This window comes from Schistocerca cancellata, unplaced genomic scaffold (assembly GCF_023864275.1).
Source record: "Schistocerca cancellata isolate TAMUIC-IGC-003103 unplaced genomic scaffold, iqSchCanc2.1 HiC_scaffold_1080, whole genome shotgun sequence".
Lineage (NCBI taxonomy): Eukaryota > Metazoa > Arthropoda > Insecta > Orthoptera > Acrididae > Schistocerca > Schistocerca cancellata.
In genome coordinates, this window is record NW_026047079.1 from 162,343 (window position 1) to 183,565 (window position 21,223).

General features: G+C 49.2%; 16 non-coding genes across 16 annotated transcripts; 8 read left to right on the forward strand and 8 right to left on the reverse strand.

Moving 5' to 3' along the window:
• Window positions 1-1,344: 1,344 nt before the first annotated feature.
• Window positions 1,345-1,416, forward strand: Trnap-ugg (transfer RNA proline (anticodon UGG)). Its single transcript has one exon. It is a non-coding gene; the product is annotated as a tRNA-Pro (tRNA).
• Window positions 1,417-2,020: 604 nt separating this feature from the next.
• On the reverse strand, window positions 2,021-2,093 carry Trnav-uac (transfer RNA valine (anticodon UAC)). The gene has a single exon. It is a non-coding gene; the product is annotated as a tRNA-Val (tRNA).
• A 1,953-nt stretch (window positions 2,094-4,046) lies between these two features.
• Trnap-ugg (transfer RNA proline (anticodon UGG)) lies at window positions 4,047-4,118 on the forward strand. Its single transcript has one exon. It is a non-coding gene; the product is annotated as a tRNA-Pro (tRNA).
• A 604-nt stretch (window positions 4,119-4,722) lies between these two features.
• On the reverse strand, window positions 4,723-4,795 carry Trnav-uac (transfer RNA valine (anticodon UAC)). Its single transcript has one exon. It is a non-coding gene; the product is annotated as a tRNA-Val (tRNA).
• A 1,953-nt stretch (window positions 4,796-6,748) lies between these two features.
• Trnap-ugg (transfer RNA proline (anticodon UGG)) lies at window positions 6,749-6,820 on the forward strand. The gene has a single exon. It is a non-coding gene; the product is annotated as a tRNA-Pro (tRNA).
• A 604-nt stretch (window positions 6,821-7,424) lies between these two features.
• Window positions 7,425-7,497, reverse strand: Trnav-uac (transfer RNA valine (anticodon UAC)). Its single transcript has one exon. It is a non-coding gene; the product is annotated as a tRNA-Val (tRNA).
• Window positions 7,498-9,451: 1,954 nt separating this feature from the next.
• On the forward strand, window positions 9,452-9,523 carry Trnap-ugg (transfer RNA proline (anticodon UGG)). Its single transcript has one exon. It is a non-coding gene; the product is annotated as a tRNA-Pro (tRNA).
• Window positions 9,524-10,127: 604 nt separating this feature from the next.
• Trnav-uac (transfer RNA valine (anticodon UAC)) lies at window positions 10,128-10,200 on the reverse strand. Its single transcript has one exon. It is a non-coding gene; the product is annotated as a tRNA-Val (tRNA).
• A 1,954-nt stretch (window positions 10,201-12,154) lies between these two features.
• Window positions 12,155-12,226, forward strand: Trnap-ugg (transfer RNA proline (anticodon UGG)). The gene has a single exon. It is a non-coding gene; the product is annotated as a tRNA-Pro (tRNA).
• Window positions 12,227-12,830: 604 nt separating this feature from the next.
• Window positions 12,831-12,903, reverse strand: Trnav-uac (transfer RNA valine (anticodon UAC)). The gene has a single exon. It is a non-coding gene; the product is annotated as a tRNA-Val (tRNA).
• A 1,954-nt stretch (window positions 12,904-14,857) lies between these two features.
• Window positions 14,858-14,929, forward strand: Trnap-ugg (transfer RNA proline (anticodon UGG)). The gene has a single exon. It is a non-coding gene; the product is annotated as a tRNA-Pro (tRNA).
• A 604-nt stretch (window positions 14,930-15,533) lies between these two features.
• Window positions 15,534-15,606, reverse strand: Trnav-uac (transfer RNA valine (anticodon UAC)). The gene has a single exon. It is a non-coding gene; the product is annotated as a tRNA-Val (tRNA).
• Window positions 15,607-17,544: 1,938 nt separating this feature from the next.
• Window positions 17,545-17,616, forward strand: Trnap-ugg (transfer RNA proline (anticodon UGG)). The gene has a single exon. It is a non-coding gene; the product is annotated as a tRNA-Pro (tRNA).
• A 604-nt stretch (window positions 17,617-18,220) lies between these two features.
• Trnav-uac (transfer RNA valine (anticodon UAC)) lies at window positions 18,221-18,293 on the reverse strand. The gene has a single exon. It is a non-coding gene; the product is annotated as a tRNA-Val (tRNA).
• A 1,938-nt stretch (window positions 18,294-20,231) lies between these two features.
• Trnap-ugg (transfer RNA proline (anticodon UGG)) lies at window positions 20,232-20,303 on the forward strand. The gene has a single exon. It is a non-coding gene; the product is annotated as a tRNA-Pro (tRNA).
• A 604-nt stretch (window positions 20,304-20,907) lies between these two features.
• Trnav-uac (transfer RNA valine (anticodon UAC)) lies at window positions 20,908-20,980 on the reverse strand. Its single transcript has one exon. It is a non-coding gene; the product is annotated as a tRNA-Val (tRNA).
• Window positions 20,981-21,223: the final 243 nt, after the last annotated feature.

Below are 21,223 nucleotides of genomic sequence, written 5' to 3' on the forward strand. Positions count from 1 at the left end.
TTACGAGATACCGTCGATTCGCGCAGTCGTTATTGCAAAAGATGTCACCAAAGGCAATCGCTTCGTTAGCGGCACGGTGCCTGGGCTCGGCGGCAGCTCTACATGGAGGCACCAGCAGCCCAGCCAGGCCGCCGCCGGCACCGGCGCGCCGCAGCGCAAGAAGTCGGCGCCCGCCCTGCAATGCCCCCTGTCGTTGCATATTCCACCCGCCTTATATCCTCCCCATGTCTGACTCACTACCCTAAATGACACTGCAGTCGACGTGCTTATTACTATCGCTTTTCGAAGAACCAAGGCGCAGTATTCTAGTGTCGAACCGGTATTGCAAATTTGGTTTAAGCAAAAATTTATTGTGTGGTCGAGCGACACCCTCGACTCGCGCTTCCTACATGATCGCTTCTTGCGAGGAATAATTCCTAGCGCGCCGATGGCTTCAGAGTTGGTCTTCTCGAAGTTTTGCTTCCGCACTGCATTCCGCAATCTTTTCGTTATGAGCTTCGGTTTCCCGACTTTCTTGTGTTTAGTGCGTTTGGCTTCTCTTAACCCTTAGCCACCGCTCGCCGAAATTTCCACGCTGTCATATGTCGATCTGCAGAGCTCGATGAAGGCATCGCGGCCATTCCTGAGCTCATGGAACGGCCGAATCTGTAGTTGTTTCCAGATCTCTCCCACACAACAGCCTCCCAGTAGCTTGGATTACAGGAGTACGCCACTACTCCCAGCCGCTGATTCACGTTTGAAAGCAGAATGACATGAGCTACGCGCAGCTCCGTTTTTTTTTTTTTTTTTTTTTTTTGGTGTCTGACCTACTTTGAAAGACTTTGTAGTCGATTTACTTACTACTATCGCTGTTGGAAACCAGGTGATACCACACAGTATTCTAGAGACGATCAGGCAATGAAAATTTAGAATAAGTAAAACAGTATCAAAAGAAGTTGTGTGGTGGAGCAGCACATGCAATTTACGCTTCCTAGATAATCGTTACTGGATAGAATAATTCTTTTGTCTGCGGCGTCTTCAGTATCCGTCTTCTGTAAATTTTACTTGCAGTATATTGTGCAATCTTTTCGTTATGAGTTGGTGCTTGGTTTCCCGATGTTCTTTTGTTTAGTGCATTCGCCTTCTCTTAACCCTGAGAAACCACATACCGAAACTGAGGCACTGCCGGCTGTTCATAAGCAGTGTTCGATGAAGTTATTTCGCTTTTTATTCGTTGCCTTTAATATTCTTCTCATCAGTGGTGAGTGCTGCCTGCAGAAAGCGTTTATCTTGCGAATTCACGTAAAAGTTTGTGTTCCCTGTGAGGTCCACTACCTGGGATTAACTTGACTGCTCCAGGCAGGTGGCTCGTCGGTCTAGGGGTATGATTCCTGTTTTGGGTGCAGGAGGTCCCGGGTTCAAATCCCGGACGAGCCCTGCCATTTTGACCGTGCTGAAGAGTAGGTGGAACTCAGCCCCGGTTGCAGCTCCTCAATGAAGAGTAGACGCCTGTTATAGCACGTGGATATAACAAGAATGCGGCACCAGTAAAGTACGTAGGTGGAATTCGGTAGAAACGCAGACGGTAATTTTGCATGCAACGGAAAACAAGGTTGTCTTTGCGGAATATGTGCACCGTGAGTGGAGATTAAGCTTAATTGTGCGACAGTCTACCCTCATCTTACTAACGACGGCAACAACAAAGGGGTGGTGGCATGTAAGATTGAGAGTGGCCAAGAGTTTCTCATTATTAGTTAGCATCACACTTTGACAGAGCTGTGACAAGGCGAGTAGGGTGAGCTCAGGAAAGCCAGTAGCAAGCGCACTTGAAGTAGCCCTGAAGAACCGGATTATAAATTTTGCCAGCCATAATGGAGCTAGGGGCGTTCTCAGTTACCAAATACCGGTGCAATAAGAGAGCAACAGTATTTGACAGTAAAATGACGCCCTATCCGTCTAGCATACGGCATTGCTTGTCTCTGCATACGCGGACGTGAGGTCATCTCGGAAATGAAATCCGAAATATAGATTAAAATTGTTGTGTTCCCGCCCGGGATCGAACCGGGGACCTTCTGCGTGTAAAGCAGACGTGATAACCGCTACACCACGGAAACGACGGTTCGTTTCGTGTACCACCCGGAGACTCGTAATAGCAACAGTTTTTCTTCTGTGTTAGCAAGGGCATCGGCTACGAGCTCCCTCCGATTCGTGAAGTTCCTATAGTAAAAGACGTCGATGAAAACAATCCAACCGCGACAGACAGGGAGAACGCTGGGTGAGCTGCAGCCCTACAGGGTGAGACCATCAAAGGTGGCGTCATTCACATGCAGTGCGTTTTCGGAACGGACAGGCTCGTTGGTCTAGCGGTATGATTCCCGCTTCGGGTGCAGGAGGTACAGGGTTCAAATCCCGGACGAGCTCTTGCGTTTTGTACAACGGTGTGGTAACAAATCGCATGGCGGCGGCTGTTTCGCGCATTTCCAGGCCTCCAAGTCAGCGCTAAAATCCGACAACCAGTTCTGAAACAGTTTCATGTTTCATTTGAGCCATGTGCACCCTGCTGGTGGAACGTTTGAAGTTGATTTAAATGGTCACAGCAGAGATCGTAGCAAGTGTCTTGCTGAGTGCGACGAAAACGGGTTTCCGCCCGCAATCGAACCGGGGACCTTCTGCGTGTTAGGCACGGCGCCTGGGCTCGGCGGCAGCTGCTGCTCTTTCTTTCCTTACGAGATACCGTCGATTCGCGCAGTCGTTATTGCAAAAGATGTCACCAAAGGCAATCGCTTCGTTAGCGGCACGGTGCCTGGGCTCGGCGGCAGCTCTACATGGAGGCACCAGCAGCCCAGCCAGGCCGCCGCCGGCACCGGCGCGCCGCAGCGCAAGAAGTCGGCGCCCGCCCTGCAATGCCCCCTGTCGTTGCATATTCCACCCGCCTTATATCCTCCCCATGTCTGACTCACTACCCTAAATGACACTGCAGTCGACGTGCTTATTACTATCGCTTTTCGAAGAACCAAGGCGCAGTATTCTAGTGTCGAACCGGTATTGCAAATTTGGTTTAAGCAAAAATTTATTGTGTGGTCGAGCGACACCCTCGACTCGCGCTTCCTACATGATCGCTTCTTGCGAGGAATAATTCCTAGCGCGCCGATGGCTTCAGAGTTGGTCTTCTCGAAGTTTTGCTTCCGCACTGCATTCCGCAATCTTTTCGTTATGAGCTTCGGTTTCCCGACTTTCTTGTGTTTAGTGCGTTTGGCTTCTCTTAACCCTTAGCCACCGCTCGCCGAAATTTCCACGCTGTCATATGTCGATCTGCAGAGCTCGATGAAGGCATCGCGGCCATTCCTGAGCTCATGGAACGGCCGAATCTGTAGTTGTTTCCAGATCTCTCCCACACAACAGCCTCCCAGTAGCTTGGATTACAGGAGTACGCCACTACTCCCAGCCGCTGATTCACGTTTGAAAGCAGAATGACATGAGCTACGCGCAGCTCCGTTTTTTTTTTTTTTTTTTTTTTTTGGTGTCTGACCTACTTTGAAAGACTTTGTAGTCGATTTACTTACTACTATCGCTGTTGGAAACCAGGTGATACCACACAGTATTCTAGAGACGATCAGGCAATGAAAATTTAGAATAAGTAAAACAGTATCAAAAGAAGTTGTGTGGTGGAGCAGCACATGCAATTTACGCTTCCTAGATAATCGTTACTGGATAGAATAATTCTTTTGTCTGCGGCGTCTTCAGTATCCGTCTTCTGTAAATTTTACTTGCAGTATATTGTGCAATCTTTTCGTTATGAGTTGGTGCTTGGTTTCCCGATGTTCTTTTGTTTAGTGCATTCGCCTTCTCTTAACCCTGAGAAACCACATACCGAAACTGAGGCACTGCCGGCTGTTCATAAGCAGTGTTCGATGAAGTTATTTCGCTTTTTATTCGTTGCCTTTAATATTCTTCTCATCAGTGGTGAGTGCTGCCTGCAGAAAGCGTTTATCTTGCGAATTCACGTAAAAGTTTGTGTTCCCTGTGAGGTCCACTACCTGGGATTAACTTGACTGCTCCAGGCAGGTGGCTCGTTGGTCTAGGGGTATGATTCCTGTTTTGGGTGCAGGAGGTCCCGGGTTCAAATCCCGGACGAGCCCTGCCATTTTGACCGTGCTGAAGAGTAGGTGGAACTCAGCCCCGGTTGCAGCTCCTCAATGAAGAGTAGACGCCTGTTATAGCACGTGGATATAACAAGAATGCGGCACCAGTAAAGTACGTAGGTGGAATTCGGTAGAAACGCAGACGGTAATTTTGCATGCAACGGAAAACAAGGTTGTCTTTGCGGAATATGTGCACCGTGAGTGGAGATTAAGCTTAATTGTGCGACAGTCTACCCTCATCTTACTAACGACGGCAACAACAAAGGGGTGGTGGCATGTAAGATTGAGAGTGGCCAAGAGTTTCTCATTATTAGTTAGCATCACACTTTGACAGAGCTGTGACAAGGCGAGTAGGGTGAGCTCAGGAAAGCCAGTAGCAAGCGCACTTGAAGTAGCCCTGAAGAACCGGATTATAAATTTTGCCAGCCATAATGGAGCTAGGGGCGTTCTCAGTTACCAAATACCGGTGCAATAAGAGAGCAACAGTATTTGACAGTAAAATGACGCCCTATCCGTCTAGCATACGGCATTGCTTGTCTCTGCATACGCGGACGTGAGGTCATCTCGGAAATGAAATCCGAAATATAGATTAAAATTGTTGTGTTCCCGTCCGGGATCGAACCGGGGACCTTCTGCGTGTAAAGCAGACGTGATAACCGCTACACCACGGAAACGACGGTTCGTTTCGTGTACCACCCGGAGACTCGTAATAGCAACAGTTTTTCTTCTGTGTTAGCAAGGGCATCGGCTACGAGCTCCCTCCGATTCGTGAAGTTCCTATAGTAAAAGACGTCGATGAAAACAATCCAACCGCGACAGACAGGGAGAACGCTGGGTGAGCTGCAGCCCTACAGGGTGAGACCATCAAAGGTGGCGTCATTCACATGCAGTGCGTTTTCGGAACGGACAGGCTCGTTGGTCTAGGGGTATGATTCCCGCTTCGGGTGCAGGAGGTACAGGGTTCAAATCCCGGACGAGCTCTTGCGTTTTGTACAACGGTATGGTAACAAATCGCATGGCGGCGGCTGTTTCGCGCATTTCCAGGCCTCCAAGTCAGCGCTAAAATCCGACAACCAGTTCTGAAACAGTTTCATGTTTCATTTGAGCCATGTGCACCCTGCTGGTGGAACGTTTGAAGTTGATTTAAATGGTCACAGCAGAGATCGTAGCAAGTGTCTTGCTGAGTGCGACGAAAACGGGTTTCCGCCCGCAATCGAACCGGGGACCTTCTGCGTGTTAGGCACGGCGCCTGGGCTCGGCGGCAGCTGCTGCTCTTTCTTTCCTTACGAGATACCGTCGATTCGCGCAGTCGTTATTGCAAAAGATGTCACCAAAGGCAATCGCTTCGTTAGCGGCACGGTGCCTGGGCTCGGCGGCAGCTCTACATGGAGGCACCAGCAGCCCAGCCAGGCCGCCGCCGGCACCGGCGCGCCGCAGCGCAAGAAGTCGGCGCCCGCCCTGCAATGCCCCCTGTCGTTGCATATTCCACCCGCCTTATATCCTCCCCATGTCTGACTCACTACCCTAAATGACACTGCAGTCGACGTGCTTATTACTATCGCTTTTCGAAGAACCAAGGCGCAGTATTCTAGTGTCGAACCGGTATTGCAAATTTGGTTTAAGCAAAAATTTATTGTGTGGTCGAGCGACACCCTCGACTCGCGCTTCCTACATGATCGCTTCTTGCGAGGAATAATTCCTAGCGCGCCGATGGCTTCAGAGTTGGTCTTCTCGAAGTTTTGCTTCCGCACTGCATTCCGCAATCTTTTCGTTATGAGCTTCGGTTTCCCGACTTTCTTGTGTTTAGTGCGTTTGGCTTCTCTTAACCCTTAGCCACCGCTCGCCGAAATTTCCACGCTGTCATATGTCGATCTGCAGAGCTCGATGAAGGCATCGCGGCCATTCCTGAGCTCATGGAACGGCCGAATCTGTAGTTGTTTCCAGATCTCTCCCACACAACAGCCTCCCAGTAGCTTGGATTACAGGAGTACGCCACTACTCCCAGCCGCTGATTCACGTTTGAAAGCAGAATGACATGAGCTACGCGCAGCTCCGTTTTTTTTTTTTTTTTTTTTTTTTGGTGTCTGACCTACTTTGAAAGACTTTGTAGTCGATTTACTTACTACTATCGCTGTTGGAAACCAGGTGATACCACACAGTATTCTAGAGACGATCAGGCAATGAAAATTTAGAATAAGTAAAACAGTATCAAAAGAAGTTGTGTGGTGGAGCAGCACATGCAATTTACGCTTCCTAGATAATCGTTACTGGATAGAATAATTCTTTTGTCTGCGGCGTCTTCAGTATCCGTCTTCTGTAAATTTTACTTGCAGTATATTGTGCAATCTTTTCGTTATGAGTTGGTGCTTGGTTTCCCGATGTTCTTTTGTTTAGTGCATTCGCCTTCTCTTAACCCTGAGAAACCACATACCGAAACTGAGGCACTGCCGGCTGTTCATAAGCAGTGTTCGATGAAGTTATTTCGCTTTTTATTCGTTGCCTTTAATATTCTTCTCATCAGTGGTGAGTGCTGCCTGCAGAAAGCGTTTATCTTGCGAATTCACGTAAAAGTTTGTGTTCCCTGTGAGGTCCACTACCTGGGATTAACTTGACTGCTCCAGGCAGGTGGCTCGTTGGTCTAGGGGTATGATTCCTGTTTTGGGTGCAGGAGGTCCCGGGTTCAAATCCCGGACGAGCCCTGCCATTTTGACCGTGCTGAAGAGTAGGTGGAACTCAGCCCCGGTTGCAGCTCCTCAATGAAGAGTAGACGCCTGTTATAGCACGTGGATATAACAAGAATGCGGCACCAGTAAAGTACGTAGGTGGAATTCGGTAGAAACGCAGACGGTAATTTTGCATGCAACGGAAAACAAGGTTGTCTTTGCGGAATATGTGCACCGTGAGTGGAGATTAAGCTTAATTGTGCGACAGTCTACCCTCATCTTACTAACGACGGCAACAACAAAGGGGTGGTGGCATGTAAGATTGAGAGTGGCCAAGAGTTTCTCATTATTAGTTAGCATCACACTTTGACAGAGCTGTGACAAGGCGAGTAGGGTGAGCTCAGGAAAGCCAGTAGCAAGCGCACTTGAAGTAGCCCTGAAGAACCGGATTATAAATTTTGCCAGCCATAATGGAGCTAGGGGCGTTCTCAGTTACCAAATACCGGTGCAATAAGAGAGCAACAGTATTTGACAGTAAAATGACGCCCTATCCGTCTAGCATACGGCATTGCTTGTCTCTGCATACGCGGACGTGAGGTCATCTCGGAAATGAAATCCGAAATATAGATTAAAATTGTTGTGTTCCCGTCCGGGATCGAACCGGGGACCTTCTGCGTGTAAAGCAGACGTGATAACCGCTACACCACGGAAACGACGGTTCGTTTCGTGTACCACCCGGAGACTCGTAATAGCAACAGTTTTTCTTCTGTGTTAGCAAGGGCATCGGCTACGAGCTCCCTCCGATTCGTGAAGTTCCTATAGTAAAAGACGTCGATGAAAACAATCCAACCGCGACAGACAGGGAGAACGCTGGGTGAGCTGCAGCCCTACAGGGTGAGACCATCAAAGGTGGCGTCATTCACATGCAGTGCGTTTTCGGAACGGACAGGCTCGTTGGTCTAGGGGTATGATTCCCGCTTCGGGTGCAGGAGGTACAGGGTTCAAATCCCGGACGAGCTCTTGCGTTTTGTACAACGGTATGGTAACAAATCGCATGGCGGCGGCTGTTTCGCGCATTTCCAGGCCTCCAAGTCAGCGCTAAAATCCGACAACCAGTTCTGAAACAGTTTCATGTTTCATTTGAGCCATGTGCACCCTGCTGGTGGAACGTTTGAAGTTGATTTAAATGGTCACAGCAGAGATCGTAGCAAGTGTCTTGCTGAGTGCGACGAAAACGGGTTTCCGCCCGCAATCGAACCGGGGACCTTCTGCGTGTTAGGCACGGCGCCTGGGCTCGGCGGCAGCTGCTGCTCTTTCTTTCCTTACGAGATACCGTCGATTCGCGCAGTCGTTATTGCAAAAGATGTCACCAAAGGCAATCGCTTCGTTAGCGGCACGGTGCCTGGGCTCGGCGGCAGCTCTACATGGAGGCACCAGCAGCCCAGCCAGGCCGCCGCCGGCACCGGCGCGCCGCAGCGCAAGAAGTCGGCGCCCGCCCTGCAATGCCCCCTGTCGTTGCATATTCCACCCGCCTTATATCCTCCCCATGTCTGACTCACTACCCTAAATGACACTGCAGTCGACGTGCTTATTACTATCGCTTTTCGAAGAACCAAGGCGCAGTATTCTAGTGTCGAACCGGTATTGCAAATTTGGTTTAAGCAAAAATTTATTGTGTGGTCGAGCGACACCCTCGACTCGCGCTTCCTACATGATCGCTTCTTGCGAGGAATAATTCCTAGCGCGCCGATGGCTTCAGAGTTGGTCTTCTCGAAGTTTTGCTTCCGCACTGCATTCCGCAATCTTTTCGTTATGAGCTTCGGTTTCCCGACTTTCTTGTGTTTAGTGCGTTTGGCTTCTCTTAACCCTTAGCCACCGCTCGCCGAAATTTCCACGCTGTCATATGTCGATCTGCAGAGCTCGATGAAGGCATCGCGGCCATTCCTGAGCTCATGGAACGGCCGAATCTGTAGTTGTTTCCAGATCTCTCCCACACAACAGCCTCCCAGTAGCTTGGATTACAGGAGTACGCCACTACTCCCAGCCGCTGATTCACGACGTTTGAAAGCAGAATGACATGAGCTACGCGCAGCTCCGTTTTTTTTTTTTTTTTTTTTTTGGTGTCTGACCTACTTTGAAAGACTTTGTAGTCGATTTACTTACTACTATCGCTGTTGGAAACCAGGTGATACCACACAGTATTCTAGAGACGATCAGGCAATGAAAATTTAGAATAAGTAAAACAGTATCAAAAGAAGTTGTGTGGTGGAGCAGCACATGCAATTTACGCTTCCTAGATAATCGTTACTGGATAGAATAATTCTTTTGTCTGCGGCGTCTTCAGTATCCGTCTTCTGTAAATTTTACTTGCAGTATATTGTGCAATCTTTTCGTTATGAGTTGGTGCTTGGTTTCCCGATGTTCTTTTGTTTAGTGCATTCGCCTTCTCTTAACCCTGAGAAACCACATACCGAAACTGAGGCACTGCCGGCTGTTCATAAGCAGTGTTCGATGAAGTTATTTCGCTTTTTATTCGTTGCCTTTAATATTCTTCTCATCAGTGGTGAGTGCTGCCTGCAGAAAGCGTTTATCTTGCGAATTCACGTAAAAGTTTGTGTTCCCTGTGAGGTCCACTACCTGGGATTAACTTGACTGCTCCAGGCAGGTGGCTCGTTGGTCTAGGGGTATGATTCCTGTTTTGGGTGCAGGAGGTCCCGGGTTCAAATCCCGGACGAGCCCTGCCATTTTGACCGTGCTGAAGAGTAGGTGGAACTCAGCCCCGGTTGCAGCTCCTCAATGAAGAGTAGACGCCTGTTATAGCACGTGGATATAACAAGAATGCGGCACCAGTAAAGTACGTAGGTGGAATTCGGTAGAAACGCAGACGGTAATTTTGCATGCAACGGAAAACAAGGTTGTCTTTGCGGAATATGTGCACCGTGAGTGGAGATTAAGCTTAATTGTGCGACAGTCTACCCTCATCTTACTAACGACGGCAACAACAAAGGGGTGGTGGCATGTAAGATTGAGAGTGGCCAAGAGTTTCTCATTATTAGTTAGCATCACACTTTGACAGAGCTGTGACAAGGCGAGTAGGGTGAGCTCAGGAAAGCCAGTAGCAAGCGCACTTGAAGTAGCCCTGAAGAACCGGATTATAAATTTTGCCAGCCATAATGGAGCTAGGGGCGTTCTCAGTTACCAAATACCGGTGCAATAAGAGAGCAACAGTATTTGACAGTAAAATGACGCCCTATCCGTCTAGCATACGGCATTGCTTGTCTCTGCATACGCGGACGTGAGGTCATCTCGGAAATGAAATCCGAAATATAGATTAAAATTGTTGTGTTCCCGCCCGGGATCGAACCGGGGACCTTCTGCGTGTAAAGCAGACGTGATAACCGCTACACCACGGAAACGACGGTTCGTTTCGTGTACCACCCGGAGACTCGTAATAGCAACAGTTTTTCTTCTGTGTTAGCAAGGGCATCGGCTACGAGCTCCCTCCGATTCGTGAAGTTCCTATAGTAAAAGACGTCGATGAAAACAATCCAACCGCGACAGACAGGGAGAACGCTGGGTGAGCTGCAGCCCTACAGGGTGAGACCATCAAAGGTGGCGTCATTCACATGCAGTGCGTTTTCGGAACGGACAGGCTCGTTGGTCTAGCGGTATGATTCCCGCTTCGGGTGCAGGAGGTACAGGGTTCAAATCCCGGACGAGCTCTTGCGTTTTGTACAACGGTGTGGTAACAAATCGCATGGCGGCGGCTGTTTCGCGCATTTCCAGGCCTCCAAGTCAGCGCTAAAATCCGACAACCAGTTCTGAAACAGTTTCATGTTTCATTTGAGCCATGTGCACCCTGCTGGTGGAACGTTTGAAGTTGATTTAAATGGTCACAGCAGAGATCGTAGCAAGTGTCTTGCTGAGTGCGACGAAAACGGGTTTCCGCCCGCAATCGAACCGGGGACCTTCTGCGTGTTAGGCACGGCGCCTGGGCTCGGCGGCAGCTGCTGCTCTTTCTTTCCTTACGAGATACCGTCGATTCGCGCAGTCGTTATTGCAAAAGATGTCACCAAAGGCAATCGCTTCGTTAGCGGCACGGTGCCTGGGCTCGGCGGCAGCTCTACATGGAGGCACCAGCAGCCCAGCCAGGCCGCCGCCGGCACCGGCGCGCCGCAGCGCAAGAAGTCGGCGCCCGCCCTGCAATGCCCCCTGTCGTTGCATATTCCACCCGCCTTATATCCTCCCCATGTCTGACTCACTACCCTAAATGACACTGCAGTCGACGTGCTTATTACTATCGCTTTTCGAAGAACCAAGGCGCAGTATTCTAGTGTCGAACCGGTATTGCAAATTTGGTTTAAGCAAAAATTTATTGTGTGGTCGAGCGACACCCTCGACTCGCGCTTCCTACATGATCGCTTCTTGCGAGGAATAATTCCTAGCGCGCCGATGGCTTCAGAGTTGGTCTTCTCGAAGTTTTGCTTCCGCACTGCATTCCGCAATCTTTTCGTTATGAGCTTCGGTTTCCCGACTTTCTTGTGTTTAGTGCGTTTGGCTTCTCTTAACCCTTAGCCACCGCTCGCCGAAATTTCCACGCTGTCATATGTCGATCTGCAGAGCTCGATGAAGGCATCGCGGCCATTCCTGAGCTCATGGAACGGCCGAATCTGTAGTTGTTTCCAGATCTCTCCCACACAACAGCCTCCCAGTAGCTTGGATTACAGGAGTACGCCACTACTCCCAGCCGCTGATTCACGACGTTTGAAAGCAGAATGACATGAGCTACGCGCAGCTCCGTTTTTTTTTTTTTTTTTTTTTTGGTGTCTGACCTACTTTGAAAGACTTTGTAGTCGATTTACTTACTACTATCGCTGTTGGAAACCAGGTGATACCACACAGTATTCTAGAGACGATCAGGCAATGAAAATTTAGAATAAGTAAAACAGTATCAAAAGAAGTTGTGTGGTGGAGCAGCACATGCAATTTACGCTTCCTAGATAATCGTTACTGGATAGAATAATTCTTTTGTCTGCGGCGTCTTCAGTATCCGTCTTCTGTAAATTTTACTTGCAGTATATTGTGCAATCTTTTCGTTATGAGTTGGTGCTTGGTTTCCCGATGTTCTTTTGTTTAGTGCATTCGCCTTCTCTTAACCCTGAGAAACCACATACCGAAACTGAGGCACTGCCGGCTGTTCATAAGCAGTGTTCGATGAAGTTATTTCGCTTTTTATTCGTTGCCTTTAATATTCTTCTCATCAGTGGTGAGTGCTGCCTGCAGAAAGCGTTTATCTTGCGAATTCACGTAAAAGTTTGTGTTCCCTGTGAGGTCCACTACCTGGGATTAACTTGACTGCTCCAGGCAGGTGGCTCGTCGGTCTAGGGGTATGATTCCTGTTTTGGGTGCAGGAGGTCCCGGGTTCAAATCCCGGACGAGCCCTGCCATTTTGACCGTGCTGAAGAGTAGGTGGAACTCAGCCCCGGTTGCAGCTCCTCAATGAAGAGTAGACGCCTGTTATAGCACGTGGATATAACAAGAATGCGGCACCAGTAAAGTACGTAGGTGGAATTCGGTAGAAACGCAGACGGTAATTTTGCATGCAACGGAAAACAAGGTTGTCTTTGCGGAATATGTGCACCGTGAGTGGAGATTAAGCTTAATTGTGCGACAGTCTACCCTCATCTTACTAACGACGGCAACAACAAAGGGGTGGTGGCATGTAAGATTGAGAGTGGCCAAGAGTTTCTCATTATTAGTTAGCATCACACTTTGACAGAGCTGTGACAAGGCGAGTAGGGTGAGCTCAGGAAAGCCAGTAGCAAGCGCACTTGAAGTAGCCCTGAAGAACCGGATTATAAATTTTGCCAGCCATAATGGAGCTAGGGGCGTTCTCAGTTACCAAATACCGGTGCAATAAGAGAGCAACAGTATTTGACAGTAAAATGACGCCCTATCCGTCTAGCATACGGCATTGCTTGTCTCTGCATACGCGGACGTGAGGTCATCTCGGAAATGAAATCCGAAATATAGATTAAAATTGTTGTGTTCCCGCCCGGGATCGAACCGGGGACCTTCTGCGTGTAAAGCAGACGTGATAACCGCTACACCACGGAAACGACGGTTCGTTTCGTGTACCACCCGGAGACTCGTAATAGCAACAGTTTTTCTTCTGTGTTAGCAAGGGCATCGGCTACGAGCTCCCTCCGATTCGTGAAGTTCCTATAGTAAAAGACGTCGATGAAAACAATCCAACCGCGACAGACAGGGAGAACGCTGGGTGAGCTGCAGCCCTACAGGGTGAGACCATCAAAGGTGGCGTCATTCACATGCAGTGCGTTTTCGGAACGGACAGGCTCGTTGGTCTAGCGGTATGATTCCCGCTTCGGGTGCAGGAGGTACAGGGTTCAAATCCCGGACGAGCTCTTGCGTTTTGTACAACGGTGTGGTAACAAATCGCATGGCGGCGGCTGTTTCGCGCATTTCCAGGCCTCCAAGTCAGCGCTAAAATCCGACAACCAGTTCTGAAACAGTTTCATGTTTCATTTGAGCCATGTGCACCCTGCTGGTGGAACGTTTGAAGTTGATTTAAATGGTCACAGCAGAGATCGTAGCAAGTGTCTTGCTGAGTGCGACGAAAACGGGTTTCCGCCCGCAATCGAACCGGGGACCTTCTGCGTGTTAGGCACGGCGCCTGGGCTCGGCGGCAGCTGCTGCTCTTTCTTTCCTTACGAGATACCGTCGATTCGCGCAGTCGTTATTGCAAAAGATGTCACCAAAGGCAATCGCTTCGTTAGCGGCACGGTGCCTGGGCTCGGCGGCAGCTCTACATGGAGGCACCAGCAGCCCAGCCAGGCCGCCGCCGGCACCGGCGCGCCGCAGCGCAAGAAGTCGGCGCCCGCCCTGCAATGCCCCCTGTCGTTGCATATTCCACCCGCCTTATATCCTCCCCATGTCTGACTCACTACCCTAAATGACACTGCAGTCGACGTGCTTATTACTATCGCTTTTCGAAGAACCAAGGCGCAGTATTCTAGTGTCGAACCGGTATTGCAAATTTGGTTTAAGCAAAAATTTATTGTGTGGTCGAGCGACACCCTCGACTCGCGCTTCCTACATGATCGCTTCTTGCGAGGAATAATTCCTAGCGCGCCGATGGCTTCAGAGTTGGTCTTCTCGAAGTTTTGCTTCCGCACTGCATTCCGCAATCTTTTCGTTATGAGCTTCGGTTTCCCGACTTTCTTGTGTTTAGTGCGTTTGGCTTCTCTTAACCCTTAGCCACCGCTCGCCGAAATTTCCACGCTGTCATATGTCGATCTGCAGAGCTCGATGAAGGCATCGCGGCCATTCCTGAGCTCATGGAACGGCCGAATCTGTAGTTGTTTCCAGATCTCTCCCACACAACAGCCTCCCAGTAGCTTGGATTACAGGAGTACGCCACTACTCCCAGCCGCTGATTCACGACGTTTGAAAGCAGAATGACATGAGCTACGCGCAGCTCCGTTTTTTTTTTTTTTTTTTTTTTGGTGTCTGACCTACTTTGAAAGACTTTGTAGTCGATTTACTTACTACTATCGCTGTTGGAAACCAGGTGATACCACACAGTATTCTAGAGACGATCAGGCAATGAAAATTTAGAATAAGTAAAACAGTATCAAAAGAAGTTGTGTGGTGGAGCAGCACATGCAATTTACGCTTCCTAGATAATCGTTACTGGATAGAATAATTCTTTTGTCTGCGGCGTCTTCAGTATCCGTCTTCTGTAAATTTTACTTGCAGTATATTGTGCAATCTTTTCGTTATGAGTTGGTGCTTGGTTTCCCGATGTTCTTTTGTTTAGTGCATTCGCCTTCTCTTAACCCTGAGAAACCACATACCGAAACTGAGGCACTGCCGGCTGTTCATAAGCAGTGTTCGATGAAGTTATTTCGCTTTTTATTCGTTGCCTTTAATATTCTTCTCATCAGTGGTGAGTGCTGCCTGCAGAAAGCGTTTATCTTGCGAATTCACGTAAAAGTTTGTGTTCCCTGTGAGGTCCACTACCTGGGATTAACTTGACTGCTCCAGGCAGGTGGCTCGTTGGTCTAGGGGTATGATTCCTGTTTTGGGTGCAGGAGGTCCCGGGTTCAAATCCCGGACGAGCCCTGCCATTTTGACCGTGCTGAAGAGTAGGTGGAACTCAGCCCCGGTTGCAGCTCCTCAATGAAGAGTAGACGCCTGTTATAGCACGTGGATATAACAAGAATGCGGCACCAGTAAAGTACGTAGGTGGAATTCGGTAGAAACGCAGACGGTAATTTTGCATGCAACGGAAAACAAGGTTGTCTTTGCGGAATATGTGCACCGTGAGTGGAGATTAAGCTTAATTGTGCGACAGTCTACCCTCATCTTACTAACGACGGCAACAACAAAGGGGTGGTGGCATGTAAGATTGAGAGTGGCCAAGAGTTTCTCATTATTAGTTAGCATCACACTTTGACAGAGCTGTGACAAGGCGAGTAGGGTGAGCTCAGGAAAGCCAGTAGCAAGCGCACTTGAAGTAGCCCTGAAGAACCGGATTATAAATTTTGCCAGCCATAATGGAGCTAGGGGCGTTCTCAGTTACCAAATACCGGTGCAATAAGAGAGCAACAGTATTTGACAGTAAAATGACGCCCTATCCGTCTAGCATACGGCATTGCTTGTCTCTGCATACGCGGACGTGAGGTCATCTCGGAAATGAAATCCGAAATATAGATTAAAATTGTTGTGTTCCCGCCCGGGATCGAACCGGGGACCTTCTGCGTGTAAAGCAGACGTGATAACCGCTACACCACGGAAACGACGGTTCGTTTCGTGTACCACCCGGAGACTCGTAATAGCAACAGTTTTTCTTCTGTGTTAGCAAGGGCATCGGCTACGAGCTCCCTCCGATTCGTGAAGTTCCTATAGTAAAAGACGTCGATGAAAACAATCCAACCGCGACAGACAGGGAGAACGCTGGGTGAGCTGCAGCCCTACAGGGTGAGACCATCAAAGGTGGCGTCATTCACATGCAGTGCGTTTTCGGAACGGACAGGCTCGTTGGTCTAGCGGTATGATTCCCGCTTCGGGTGCAGGAGGTACAGGGTTCAAATCCCGGACGAGCTCTTGCGTTTTGTACAACGGTGTGGTAACAAATCGCATGGCGGCGGCTGTTTCGCGCATTTCCAGGCCTCCAAGTCAGCGCTAAAATCCGACAACCAGTTCTGAAACAGTTTCATGTTTCATTTGAGCCATGTGCACCCTGCTGGTGGAACGTTTGAAGTTGATTTAAATGGTCACAGCAGAGATCGTAGCAAGTGTCTTGCTGAGTGCGACGAAAACGGGTTTCCGCCCGCAATCGAACCGGGGACCTTCTGCGTGTTAGGCACGGCGCCTGGGCTCGGCGGCAGCTGCTGCTCTTTCTTTCCTTACGAGATACCGTCGATTCGCGCAGTCGTTATTGCAAAAGATGTCACCAAAGGCAATCGCTTCGTTAGCGGCACGGTGCCTGGGCTCGGCGGCAGCTCTACATGGAGGCACCAGCAGCCCAGCCAGGCCGCCGCCGGCACCGGCGCGCCGCAGCGCAAGAAGTCAATGCCCCCTGTCGTTGCATATTCCACCCGCCTTATATCCTCCCCATGTCTGACTCACTACCCTAAATGACACTGCAGTCGACGTGCTTATTACTATCGCTTTTCGAAGAACCAAGGCGCAGTATTCTAGTGTCGAACCGGTATTGCAAATTTGGTTTAAGCAAAAATTTATTGTGTGGTCGAGCGACACCCTCGACTCGCGCTTCCTACATGATCGCTTCTTGCGAGGAATAATTCCTAGCGCGCCGATGGCTTCAGAGTTGGTCTTCTCGAAGTTTTGCTTCCGCACTGCATTCCGCAATCTTTTCGTTATGAGCTTCGGTTTCCCGACTTTCTTGTGTTTAGTGCGTTTGGCTTCTCTTAACCCTTAGCCACCGCTCGCCGAAATTTCCACGCTGTCATATGTCGATCTGCAGAGCTCGATGAAGGCATCGCGGCCATTCCTGAGCTCATGGAACGGCCGAATCTGTAGTTGTTTCCAGATCTCTCCCACACAACAGCCTCCCAGTAGCTTGGATTACAGGAGTACGCCACTACTCCCAGCCGCTGATTCACGTTTGAAAGCAGAATGACATGAGCTACGCGCAGCTCCGTTTTTTTTTTTTTTTTTTTTTTTGGTGTCTGACCTACTTTGAAAGACTTTGTAGTCGATTTACTTACTACTATCGCTGTTGGAAACCAGGTGATACCACACAGTATTCTAGAGACGATCAGGCAATGAAAATTTAGAATAAGTAAAACAGTATCAAAAGAAGTTGTGTGGTGGAGCAGCACATGCAATTTACGCTTCCTAGATAATCGTTACTGGATAGAATAATTCTTTTGTCTGCGGCGTCTTCAGTATCCGTCTTCTGTAAATTTTACTTGCAGTATATTGTGCAATCTTTTCGTTATGAGTTGGTGCTTGGTTTCCCGATGTTCTTTTGTTTAGTGCATTCGCCTTCTCTTAACCCTGAGAAACCACATACCGAAACTGAGGCACTGCCGGCTGTTCATAAGCAGTGTTCGATGAAGTTATTTCGCTTTTTATTCGTTGCCTTTAATATTCTTCTCATCAGTGGTGAGTGCTGCCTGCAGAAAGCGTTTATCTTGCGAATTCACGTAAAAGTTTGTGTTCCCTGTGAGGTCCACTACCTGGGATTAACTTGACTGCTCCAGGCAGGTGGCTCGTTGGTCTAGGGGTATGATTCCTGTTTTGGGTGCAGGAGGTCCCGGGTTCAAATCCCGGACGAGCCCTGCCATTTTGACCGTGCTGAAGAGTAGGTGGAACTCAGCCCCGGTTGCAGCTCCTCAATGAAGAGTAGACGCCTGTTATAGCACGTGGATATAACAAGAATGCGGCACCAGTAAAGTACGTAGGTGGAATTCGGTAGAAACGCAGACGGTAATTTTGCATGCAACGGAAAACAAGGTTGTCTTTGCGGAATATGTGCACCGTGAGTGGAGATTAAGCTTAATTGTGCGACAGTCTACCCTCATCTTACTAACGACGGCAACAACAAAGGGGTGGTGGCATGTAAGATTGAGAGTGGCCAAGAGTTTCTCATTATTAGTTAGCATCACACTTTGACAGAGCTGTGACAAGGCGAGTAGGGTGAGCTCAGGAAAGCCAGTAGCAAGCGCACTTGAAGTAGCCCTGAAGAACCGGATTATAAATTTTGCCAGCCATAATGGAGCTAGGGGCGTTCTCAGTTACCAAATACCGGTGCAATAAGAGAGCAACAGTATTTGACAGTAAAATGACGCCCTATCCGTCTAGCATACGGCATTGCTTGTCTCTGCATACGCGGACGTGAGGTCATCTCGGAAATGAAATCCGAAATATAGATTAAAATTGTTGTGTTCCCGCCCGGGATCGAACCGGGGACCTTCTGCGTGTAAAGCAGACGTGATAACCGCTACACCACGGAAACGACGGTTCGTTTCGTGTACCACCCGGAGACTCGTAATAGCAACAGTTTTTCTTCTGTGTTAGCAAGGGCATCGGCTACGAGCTCCCTCCGATTCGTGAAGTTCCTATAGTAAAAGACGTCGATGAAAACAATCCAACCGCGACAGACAGGGAGAACGCTGGGTGAGCTGCAGCCCTACAGGGTGAGACCATCAAAGGTGGCGTCATTCACATGCAGTGCGTTTTCGGAACGGACAGGCTCGTTGGTCTAGCGGTATGATTCCCGCTTCGGGTGCAGGAGGTACAGGGTTCAAATCCCGGACGAGCTCTTGCGTTTTGTACAACGGTGTGGTAACAAATCGCATGGCGGCGGCTGTTTCGCGCATTTCCAGGCCTCCAAGTCAGCGCTAAAATCCGACAACCAGTTCTGAAACAGTTTCATGTTTCATTTGAGCCATGTGCACCCTGCTGGTGGAACGTTTGAAGTTGATTTAAATGGTCACAGCAGAGATCGTAGCAAGTGTCTTGCTGAGTGCGACGAAAACGGGTTTCCGCCCGCAATCGAACCGGGGACCTTCTGCGTGTTAGGCACGGCGCCTGGGCTCGGCGGCAGCTGCTGCTCTTTCTTTCCTTACGAGATACCGTCGATTCGCGCAGTCGTTATTGCAAAAGATGTCACCAAAGGCAATCGCTTCGTTAGCGGCACGGTGCCTGGGCTCGGCGGCAGCTCTACATGGAGGCACCAGCAGCCCAGCCAGGCCGCCGCCGGCACCGGCGCGCCGCAGCGCAAGAAGTCAATGCCCCCTGTCGTTGCATATTCCACCCGCCTTATATCCTCCCCATGTCTGACTCACTACCCTAAATGACACTGCAGTCGACGTGCTTATTACTATCGCTTTTCGAAGAACCAAGGCGCAGTATTCTAGTGTCGAACCGGTATTGCAAATTTGGTTTAAGCAAAAATTTATTGTGTGGTCGAGCGACACCCTCGACTCGCGCTTCCTACATGATCGCTTCTTGCGAGGAATAATTCCTAGCGCGCCGATGGCTTCAGAGTTGGTCTTCTCGAAGTTTTGCTTCCGCACTGCATTCCGCAATCTTTTCGTTATGAGCTTCGGTTTCCCGACTTTCTTGTGTTTAGTGCGTTTGGCTTCTCTTAACCCTTAGCCACCGCTCGCCGAAATTTCCACGCTGTCATATGTCGATCTGCAGAGCTCGATGAAGGCATCGCGGCCATTCCTGAGCTCATGGAACGGCCGAATCTGTAGTTGTTTCCAGATCTCTCCCACACAACAGCCTCCCAGTAGCTTGGATTACAGGAGTACGCCACTACTCCCAGCCGCTGATTCACGTTTGAAAGCAGAATGACATGAGCTACGCGCAGCTCCGTTTTTTTTTTTTTTTTTTTTTTTGGTGTCTGACCTACTTTGAAAGACTTTGTAGTCGATTTACTTACTACTATCGCTGTTGGAAACCAGGTGATACCACACAGTATTCTAGAGACGATCAGGCAATGAAAATTTAGAATAAGTAAAACAGTATCAAAAGAAGTTGTGTGGTGGAGCAGCACATGCAATTTACGCTTCCTAGATAATCGTTACTGGATAGAATAATTCTTTTGTCTGCGGCGTCTTCAGTATCCGTCTTCTGTAAATTTTACTTGCAGTATATTGTGCAATCTTTTCGTTATGAGTTGGTGCTTGGTTTCCCGATGTTCTTTTGTTTAGTGCATTCGCCTTCTCTTAACCCTGAGAAACCACATACCGAAACTGAGGCACTGCCGGCTGTTCATAAGCAGTGTTCGATGAAGTTATTTCGCTTTTTATTCGTTGCCTTTAATATTCTTCTCATCAGTGGTGAGTGCTGCCTGCAGAAAGCGTTTATCTTGCGAATTCACGTAAAAGTTTGTGTTCCCTGTGAGGTCCACTACCTGGGATTAACTTGACTGCTCCAGGCAGGTGGCTCGTTGGTCTAGGGGTATGATTCCTGTTTTGGGTGCAGGAGGTCCCGGGTTCAAATCCCGGACGAGCCCTGCCATTTTGACCGTGCTGAAGAGTAGGTGGAACTCAGCCCCGGTTGCAGCTCCTCAATGAAGAGTAGACGCCTGTTATAGCACGTGGATATAACAAGAATGCGGCACCAGTAAAGTACGTAGGTGGAATTCGGTAGAAACGCAGACGGTAATTTTGCATGCAACGGAAAACAAGGTTGTCTTTGCGGAATATGTGCACCGTGAGTGGAGATTAAGCTTAATTGTGCGACAGTCTACCCTCATCTTACTAACGACGGCAACAACAAAGGGGTGGTGGCATGTAAGATTGAGAGTGGCCAAGAGTTTCTCATTATTAGTTAGCATCACACTTTGACAGAGCTGTGACAAGGCGAGTAGGGTGAGCTCAGGAAAGCCAGTAGCAAGCGCACTTGAAGTAGCCCTGAAGAACCGGATTATAAATTTTGCCAGCCATAATGGAGCTAGGGGCGTTCTCAGTTACCAAATACCGGTGCAATAAGAGAGCAACAGTATTTGACAGTAAAATGACGCCCTATCCGTCTAGCATACGGCATTGCTTGTCTCTGCATACGCGGACGTGAGGTCATCTCGGAAATGAAATCCGAAATATAGATTAAAATTGTTGTGTTCCCGCCCGGGATCGAACCGGGGACCTTCTGCGTGTAAAGCAGACGTGATAACCGCTACACCACGGAAACGACGGTTCGTTTCGTGTACCACCCGGAGACTCGTAATAGCAACAGTTTTTCTTCTGTGTTAGCAAGGGCATCGGCTACGAGCTCCCTCCGATTCGTGAAGTTCCTATAGTAAAAGACGTCGATGAAAACAATCCAACCGCGACAGACAGGGAGAACGCTGGGTGAGCTGCAGCCCTACAGGGTGAGACCATCAAAGGTGGCGTCATTCACATGCAGTGCGTTTTCGGAACGGACAGGCTCGTT